The sequence below is a fragment of the Limulus polyphemus genome, unplaced genomic scaffold (assembly GCF_000517525.1).
Source record: "Limulus polyphemus unplaced genomic scaffold, Limulus_polyphemus-2.1.2 Scaffold241, whole genome shotgun sequence".
NCBI lineage: Eukaryota > Metazoa > Arthropoda > Merostomata > Xiphosura > Limulidae > Limulus > Limulus polyphemus.
The window spans coordinates 352,246-360,522 of NW_013665851.1; the positions used below are offsets into that span (position 1 = coordinate 352,246).

The 8,277-nt window shown below is 32.9% G+C and overlaps 1 protein-coding gene across 1 annotated transcript in view; it reads left to right on the forward strand.

Moving 5' to 3' along the window:
- The first annotated feature begins 1,445 nt into the window (after positions 1-1,445).
- LOC106478686 (solute carrier family 26 member 10-like) overlaps positions 1,446-8,277 on the forward strand; it is a 56,577-nt gene continuing 49,745 nt past the window's right edge. Inside the window, exon 1 of the mRNA XM_022382342.1 lies at positions 1,446-1,582. The gene's annotated coding sequence lies outside the window, so the exon portion shown is untranslated. The remainder of the gene's footprint in view (positions 1,583-8,277) is intronic.

The window sequence follows — 8,277 nt, forward strand, 5'->3', positions numbered from 1 at the left end:
TCAATGGCGTCTGGATTGGAGGTTTCTCTCTTTTGTAACCATAGCTTTCATTTTAAGGTTGAGAGCATTACTCCTGATTGGCTTGTAAGTATTTTCGCTACCCTGGAGACCAATGAATATTCTATTCTTTGAGATATATATTCTGGATGTGCATCGTTTAACGATATCCTTCTATGACTATTTCTCTTTGAAAATAATTTGTATTACTCCCTCTCCCCAGCCATAACTCTTAACCATGACGAAAAACGTGCTGTAACACAAATATTTAGGTGCTAAACATGGTGACCATACTCCACAATGATTCGTCACTGTATTAGCATATGTAAAATATTATTGAAAAGTGCAAGTAATCCTCGTAATACGAATTACTAATTTTAGAAGGAATTTTTTTCGAACTTCTACGAACACTAATTTTTCTTAATTGCTGATTAATACTAACCAAACTTGCAACGGTTAATGGACAAGTATTTACATTAGGAACAATACAAAATATTTAAAACTTTTCGCGTGAAATTATTTTTAAAATAATAGTGTGCAATTACGCACTTAAATTAGGTAAATAATTAATGCGTAATCCAAAATAGCACAGAGAAAATAAGAATTGATTTTTTTTGTAGGAGAAAATTATTTTTCATGTATATCAAACTTTCTGTATACGATTGCCATATACAGAGACTACAGTAGTTTAAAATTGTTACGAGTTTAAAAAAAAATCTTAATTGTTGGTTTTACTAGGAAGTTAATTTAGGAAACGCAAGTGAATTATTATCATAGTAAAAGCCACATGTTGTGGAAGTAGTGTAAGAGTCTGAAAATCATGTAATAAAGGTCAAAAGAAGGTTAACTTTATAATTATACAAGAAAGGGGGTTTACTTACATGACCACTTTTTTTCTGCTTGTACGCAGTGAATTCAATGAAAAAAAAATTGACTAAAATAAAATCATAATCTTAGTAATATTAAATATTTTGAATGATTAATATCTTGTTAAAATAGATTTTAATCAGAATATTATAAGTCAGTCATATCACGTAACAAGTTTATAATAGGTGAATGGTCACATGGGCTTCAAAAGATAATCAACGTCTAGATATAGAATAAGCATTGTAACTACTATATTTTTGTTTTTGATAGATCATGAAAACTAACGAAAGGAGAAACAGTTACGGTAACTTTTTATTTATATCTGTGGGAGATATTGAATTGTACAGGACAAGTTGGTCCTGTATCCAACATTGACCTATATTACAATATAATTTGAGCATTCTCGTTAAATGGCTTGATATTTTAACGAATATGTAGATTTCTATACAAATGCATATACTCCTAGAAACAGTTTAGAGTATGCGCACTTTCAAATTGTCGAACGCGCATGGTCACTCTTTCAAGTGATTTTCTGTGTTACTGTATTTCATTGGTTATCTAACCAGGTCAGTTTTCTCAGTGATACACCTCGAGTGGTACATATAATGGACTTTCTCAGAAGCTAGTTGATTTCACATCGCCTGGTTAAGATAGACATCTACTTACTGTCTGCATTCACAAGTTCTTTAGTTGACTGACAGAGTTTAGTTACAAAGAGGTAAGACGATTTTGTTTGAATAGATGAACAAATTTCAACAAAATGAAGATGAATAATAGAACGTCCTGAAAAGATTATATTTTAATAAATTAATATTTTTAGCACATTTCATTCACGAACTGCTATTTTTCCGATACAAGACGATCTTTTAACCTTCTCTTTTGAAGTTTATGATTTTTTATTAACATTAATAGATCTAGTAATAACTGTTTACATGTTAACCATATCTCTGTCTTCAACAGTAAGAATGAACTTTAAAATGTTTTTCATATTTTCAGCACAAATATTAGAAAAGTTTATGACAGTCTATAGTCTCAAACATGATATTAATAATGTTATCACCAGTCAAAGTTTTGTGGTATCATTAGGTTAAACATGGTTTGTAATAACCTCTTCACGTATTTTTCATGTATAGCTATCTTTTGTTGAAGATATGTATTAAGTTATATGACAATAACTTAATGATTAAGTTTGTTTTAATCTTGAAAACATAAAACTTATAACATTAAACAATCGAGTTTAGGTACTCTGTTATGGGCAGAATATAGCGCCTATTGTGTAGCTTTGAGCTTAACAACAAGCAAACAAACCTTCGTCTTCATAACACTGAGATGAAAACATAAAACTAAAACTTAAAAAATCCAATTAAAACACCATATTTTAGCTTCTTCAAATTCTACTCGAGAGAGGAAATGAGTAATTTATTCCTTTTGTTTGCTATTATTTGTAAAATATTGAATTTGATACGTATACTAATATTTTCGTTTTTTTTAAGTATTAGATTATTAATTAAAATTTAAAATACTTAGAAGTAAAATAAGAAATTAAATTTTCTCGTTTAATTTATATTTTTCTCTTGTAGTGGTGATTATAAGTTTTAAGACAAAACATGTTTTTGGTGTAACGTTTTCTCTTCAAACATAAAAACAAATTTTCAAAAATAACTGAGTTTTCTAAGGCAGATGACATCCTTCAGAAAGTGCAAATTTATTGAGATCAACAAATGGCGTATGTTTGATAACTAAGAGAAAAATTTTAATTTTGAAATTAAAATCGCAAATAATTTCTCTATAAAAATAATAAATGTGAGAATATTACTAATATTTTAGGTTAAATAATTTTTCATTACTTTGTTAGCACAACTGGTTCTTTTATAAAAACTCGTGGGATGGTGATCAGATTTTTTATTTATTTTTTTTTCGTGTGTGTCATAACAAAATATTTGAACTTTCTGGAATTTAATAGGCCAAACATTTTTGATAAACTCTTGTCTGTCTCCATCCAGACCAAATGACGGATTCTGGTATTGTACGAAAAGTTTATTGGACAGTAACTTTTGGGCCACAAAAAGATAGATCTCAAGCTTTTTTCTTACTTTTCATTTGAAATTCGAAAAAAAAAGACAAATTAAGACGAATATGTGAAAATACCTTCACATTTTACGTAAATTTCATCACAACTGATTTCCAATGCTTCACCAGCTTTTGGCGTTTAAACTAAAACTTTCTAAAATTTAGTTTAAAGTTCTAAACATTCTTTTTCTTTATTATGTTTTCATACACGTCTAAGTACCGCTTTTATGATGTGGTTTTCCTTGAAAGTTGGGTAGCATGATGTATGAGAATGGTACTACAATGTACAATATTTGGTATTTTCAACCTGAACAGCGCTCGTGCGAAACATGGGCTAAGCAGTCATGTATAAAACATCAAGGTTCAGGCGTTGCAATCCTTAATTTAATAATGCTGACCATAAAGTGGGTAACCAATCAACAGGACCCGTGTCCTATACGCTACTCTCACCCGTATAGTGGGATTGACTATTACGGTTATAGCGTTTATACGGCTGAAAGTGTGGAACGTGCTCAGCGGCATATCGCGGCTCGAACCTTGGCCCAACACACGAACCACAAGCTTACACCAAACGAAACCAAAAATCTCTTCGCTTCCACAATTATCATTTGCAGACTTTCTGCTGTTTCATGCCAAAGACCTAGATTAATTTGTTTGTTTGTTTTTGAGTTTCGCACAAAGCTACACGAGGGTTATCTGCGCTAGCCGTCCCTAATTTAGCAGCGTAAGACTAGAGGGAAGGCAGCTAGTCATCACCACCCACCGCAAACTCTTGGGCTACTCTTTTACCAACGAATAGTGGGTTTGACCATCACATTATAGCGCTCCCACGGCTGAAAGGGCGAGCATGTTTGGTATGACGAGGATTCGAACCCGCGACCCGCAGACTGCGAGTCGAGCGCCCCAACCACCTGGCCATGCCGGGCCCCTAGATTAGTGATTTGTAATACAAAAATAAATAAATAAATCAAACTTCTACACTAAATATGATTAGAATTATTGATATTCTAGTTCCTATATTTATTTCACTGATCCCCTCCCACCAGGACTAGGCAAGCTGGGACCGGATCTGATTGTTCTATTGTCTCGTTTTCCTGTTGGAGATTTACACTCATATATTATTCGCAAACTACTTTAAATATTAAACAAAAAATGTTAAAAGACAAGATCTGAAGCAATAAAAACAACAATTTAATAGCGGAACTATTCATGTTAGCACTTTGTATCAACTTTCCTCGGGTAACAAGCAATACGTTGACCGTCAACCGAAACGCGTAACAAGGACTTGAACTTGTTTTAGCTTGATCTTCGTAACAACAGGTGGATAACCTGCGCTGTAATGTGTTTATTGCAAATCACTTACACGTGACAACCTTAGCATGCTTTTTACTATAATTTACACGTTGATTTATTCAATGAATTATGGCTTTCACTTATTTGTAAGATGAGTGAGTCGTTTGGCTAGTCATCTCTGCCAATAAACATGAAACTAGTAGATAACAGTCTGAACCAACTAAATGTAGTAAATCTGATAAATTATTCCGCCAAACATAAAATAATGTAAAACATGTAGTTATCGTACCGATATATATATATATATTTAAAACTAATTAATTAGACACTTTAATAAAGCAACGTATAGGGTTAAGATAAATTGTAATGGGCCACCTACAAGCTGAGCTCTAGCATGTTGAAATAAAATAAATAACTACTTAAAACCAAGAAAACCAAATATCGAAATGGGTTTACGTGTCCAGTTATATAGACTTTAACTTAATACCCGTTCGTGTGTTATTTAAGACTATTGTTTTATTAGAAGAAATGAGTTTACGTGTCCAGTTATACAGATTTCAACTTATTACCTGTTCGTGTGTTATTCAAGACTATTGTTTTATTAGAAGAAATGAGTTTACGTGTCCAGTTATACAGATTTCAACTTATTACCTGTTAGTGTGTTATTTAAGACTATTGCTTTATTAGAAGAAATGAGTTTACGTGTCCAGTTATACAGATTTCAACTTATTACCTCTTAGTGTGTTATTCAAGACTATTGTTTTATTAGAAGAAATGAGTTTACGTGTTGGAGTTGTGTAAAAAACATCTTAATATATGTTCGCTTTTAAAAAGCCTAATGTTTTTCTTCTCGGGTTCATTGTCTGCAGGTTTACTTCTAACGTGTATGCTTTTAAAATTATTTAAGCCACATTTCGTAAGAACTTTAAAAGATTGACTATGATTAACTGTAAAAACATGCACTATTGTTGACAAAACTGTATTAAACCCTAAAGCAATCATCCGAGAAACATTCAACACTAGACACTGTGCATTAACCGAGTAACCCAGTTTACAAACACAGTATTCACATCAGATTAAACACCACGCTCTAGAAAAGTATACAACATATGGTGATCTTATGTTCATTAAGAAAATATAGTAAGGAAACTGATATCAGTAGCATAAGAAAAATAAACTGATATCAGTAGCATAAGAAAAATAAACTGATATCAGTAGCACAATAAAAATAAACTGATATCAGTAGCACAAGAAAAATAAACCGATATTTCACACATTCGTTACAGACAGTTTCAGCTTTGAGTTGTGTTTATAAGAATTATATTCTGATGTTTCACGTAGTATATAACATTTAGTAAGACAACTTTATATTGCCAAATTTTAAGTGTTTTTAATTTTATTTTATGTATCTTCAAAATATAAGAGGCTCCCAGAAATGCATTGTTTGCAATGAAGGAAAAATATTTCCATCATAAACTTTGTATTTTGATCCAAAATATATATATCCAAGGATATCAGTTGAACGGGTATAGCAATAGTATATAGTTCTTTAGCTTTTATATGTTGATCCGAAATGATATAGCTATCAACATCAGTTCAACAGGAATAACAATAGTATTTAGTTATTTGGCCTTTATATGTTGATCCGAAAAGATAAATATAAGTTGAACAGGTATAACAACATTTGTTACAATCCTGCTATCAAAGGTGTTTATTCTATATGAAACTGCAAGCGTTCAAACTTTCTAATCTTTTAAACATGTTAGTTGTATCTAGTTATAACTATCGTGTTATATCTATCTTATACCAAGCCCGTAGCTGGGTCTGGAAGTAGGGGGTTGTATTTGGTCCAAAGTCGAACTCGTTTCGTGTGTAACTTTTGTGACCAGGAACGAAAAAAATATCCAAAATATGTAATGGTTCCTTTACTATCACTGCAAGTAAACATTTATAGTATATTTCCACTAATATGCTATTTCCGTATGTATGCACAGTGTTACAAAAGCGAGTATAAGCCATCATCGAAGAAAGGAAAAAATATATATCCCCCTTTCTACAAGCTTGCTTATACAGCAAGGATTTTATAGAATTCGTGTAGCGACCAGTAAAATGTTTTATAAAGAGCATGGCATTTTGTTTCCATGAAATTAATAAAAAAAATTTATACAAATCCGAGGTCGTGACTAAAGCAGAAACTGGTGAACCTTGGGCTGGGCAGGCCTTTATTTATAATCATAAACTTGCCAAGGTTTTTCTTTTTTTTAAATGATTAAAGTTGATTAGAGTTCTTATTCATTGTGGTGTTTTTCGTTCCAGTTATTCCTGTCGTGTCAGTATTAGAAGGTGTGATCATTGAGTGGGGGTGGGGTGCCCATTTTGCCTGATAAGGTTGTATCCTGCACGACGGGTATTTTTAATTCTAATAAAATACGTGTAAAAATAATAATAATAATAATAAAAGTGTATACTGATATATCGAACCTACCGTATTTGCTATATCCACTGCCAACGAAGCCTTTCGCCCTAATACCAGGGCTCTTCGGGATACTACTTCTCTCACATGTGTAGGTAATTGTGTGTTGTTAAATGGAAATGTAGAACAGACAACTGACAAATTGACAAGTACCAACACGATGAAATTTCAATTTGTTTTATCTCTAGATATAGATTATATATTCTGATACTTACTTAGGAAAGCTGTCTATTACGCAATTTGGTCAATAGGTGAGAAACATTTGATGTTTCCTGGCAGGATATAATTTGATTAGTCACCTACTGATATCATTCATATAATAAAACACCTGTCTAAACTACGTGTATTGCAGTGAGCGTAATAATGTTTTAACACTGAAATCTTTTTACTCTACTGAGTATAACGTTGTATATCTCGCATTAGTCTAAACTACGTGTATTGCAGTGAGCGTAATAATGTTTTAACACTGAAATCTTTTTACTCTACTGAGTATAACGTTGTATATCTCGCATTAGTCTAAACTACGTGTATTGAAGCGAGCGTAATAATGTTTTAACACTGAAATCCTTTTACTCTACTGAGTATAACGTTGTATATCTCGCATTAGTCTAAACTACTTGTATTGCAGCGAGCGTAATAATGTTTTAACACTGAAATCTTTTTACTCTACTGAGTATAACGTTGTATATCTCGCATTAGTCGGGCAGGGTGCCCAAACTAGTGTATTTCTGTCCGACGAGATATCTCTAACGTTGGAGAGCTGGAGCAGGTGGGGAACATCCCAATACTCCCGGTAGTTACATCCCTGAGCCTTAGTAAAACCTTGACCGTAATATAAGGACACAACTCATATCATGATTCGGAAAAAATAATAACTAAATATTCAAATGCGATGATTGTTGTTTTGAGGAAGGCTTAGGTCTCAACCTGTGGGTTGGATGCTATCCATTTAATCTTACATTTCTTTCCACACCAAGATGACACTCCAACATATGAGATGACAAAGTCTTAAACACTGCCAAGTAAAGAACCTTCGCATAGTTTTCATGTTAATTTAGTCAGCAGTATGTTGTAAGAGATCTTTTCTGGATATGATTAAGTCGAAAGTGTTTTAGGCCCGTTCCTCTTTGATCATGTCTGCCACGTTTGTTTGTTTTTTAGAATTTCCGAGCAAAACAACACGAGCTATGTATAGTTGTCCTTAATTTTGAATTCGCGCGCTTTCGGAAAATGGCCTTTCCTTCATCAGAGGTAAATGAAAAATGTTTCTCCCTCGTGAAGTAAAATCCACTTTCCGAAAGCATTCGGGTTTTGGGGTTTCAATTCTGATACTATTTTTTTTTCTGTTGATCCTGCGTGGTTTTTAATATTATGAATAGTCTAATTGAGAAGTGATACGCTATAGGAAAGTAAACTAGTCAACAGATTTAACAGTCAAACTTATAGTGCCTTCACAGCTCCATAGTGCAGGAACGCATTTTTGATGGCCAGGTGGTTAAGGCACTCGACTCGCAATCTGAGGGTCGCGGGTTCGAATCCCTCTCACACCAAACATGCTCGCCCTTTCAGCCGTGGGA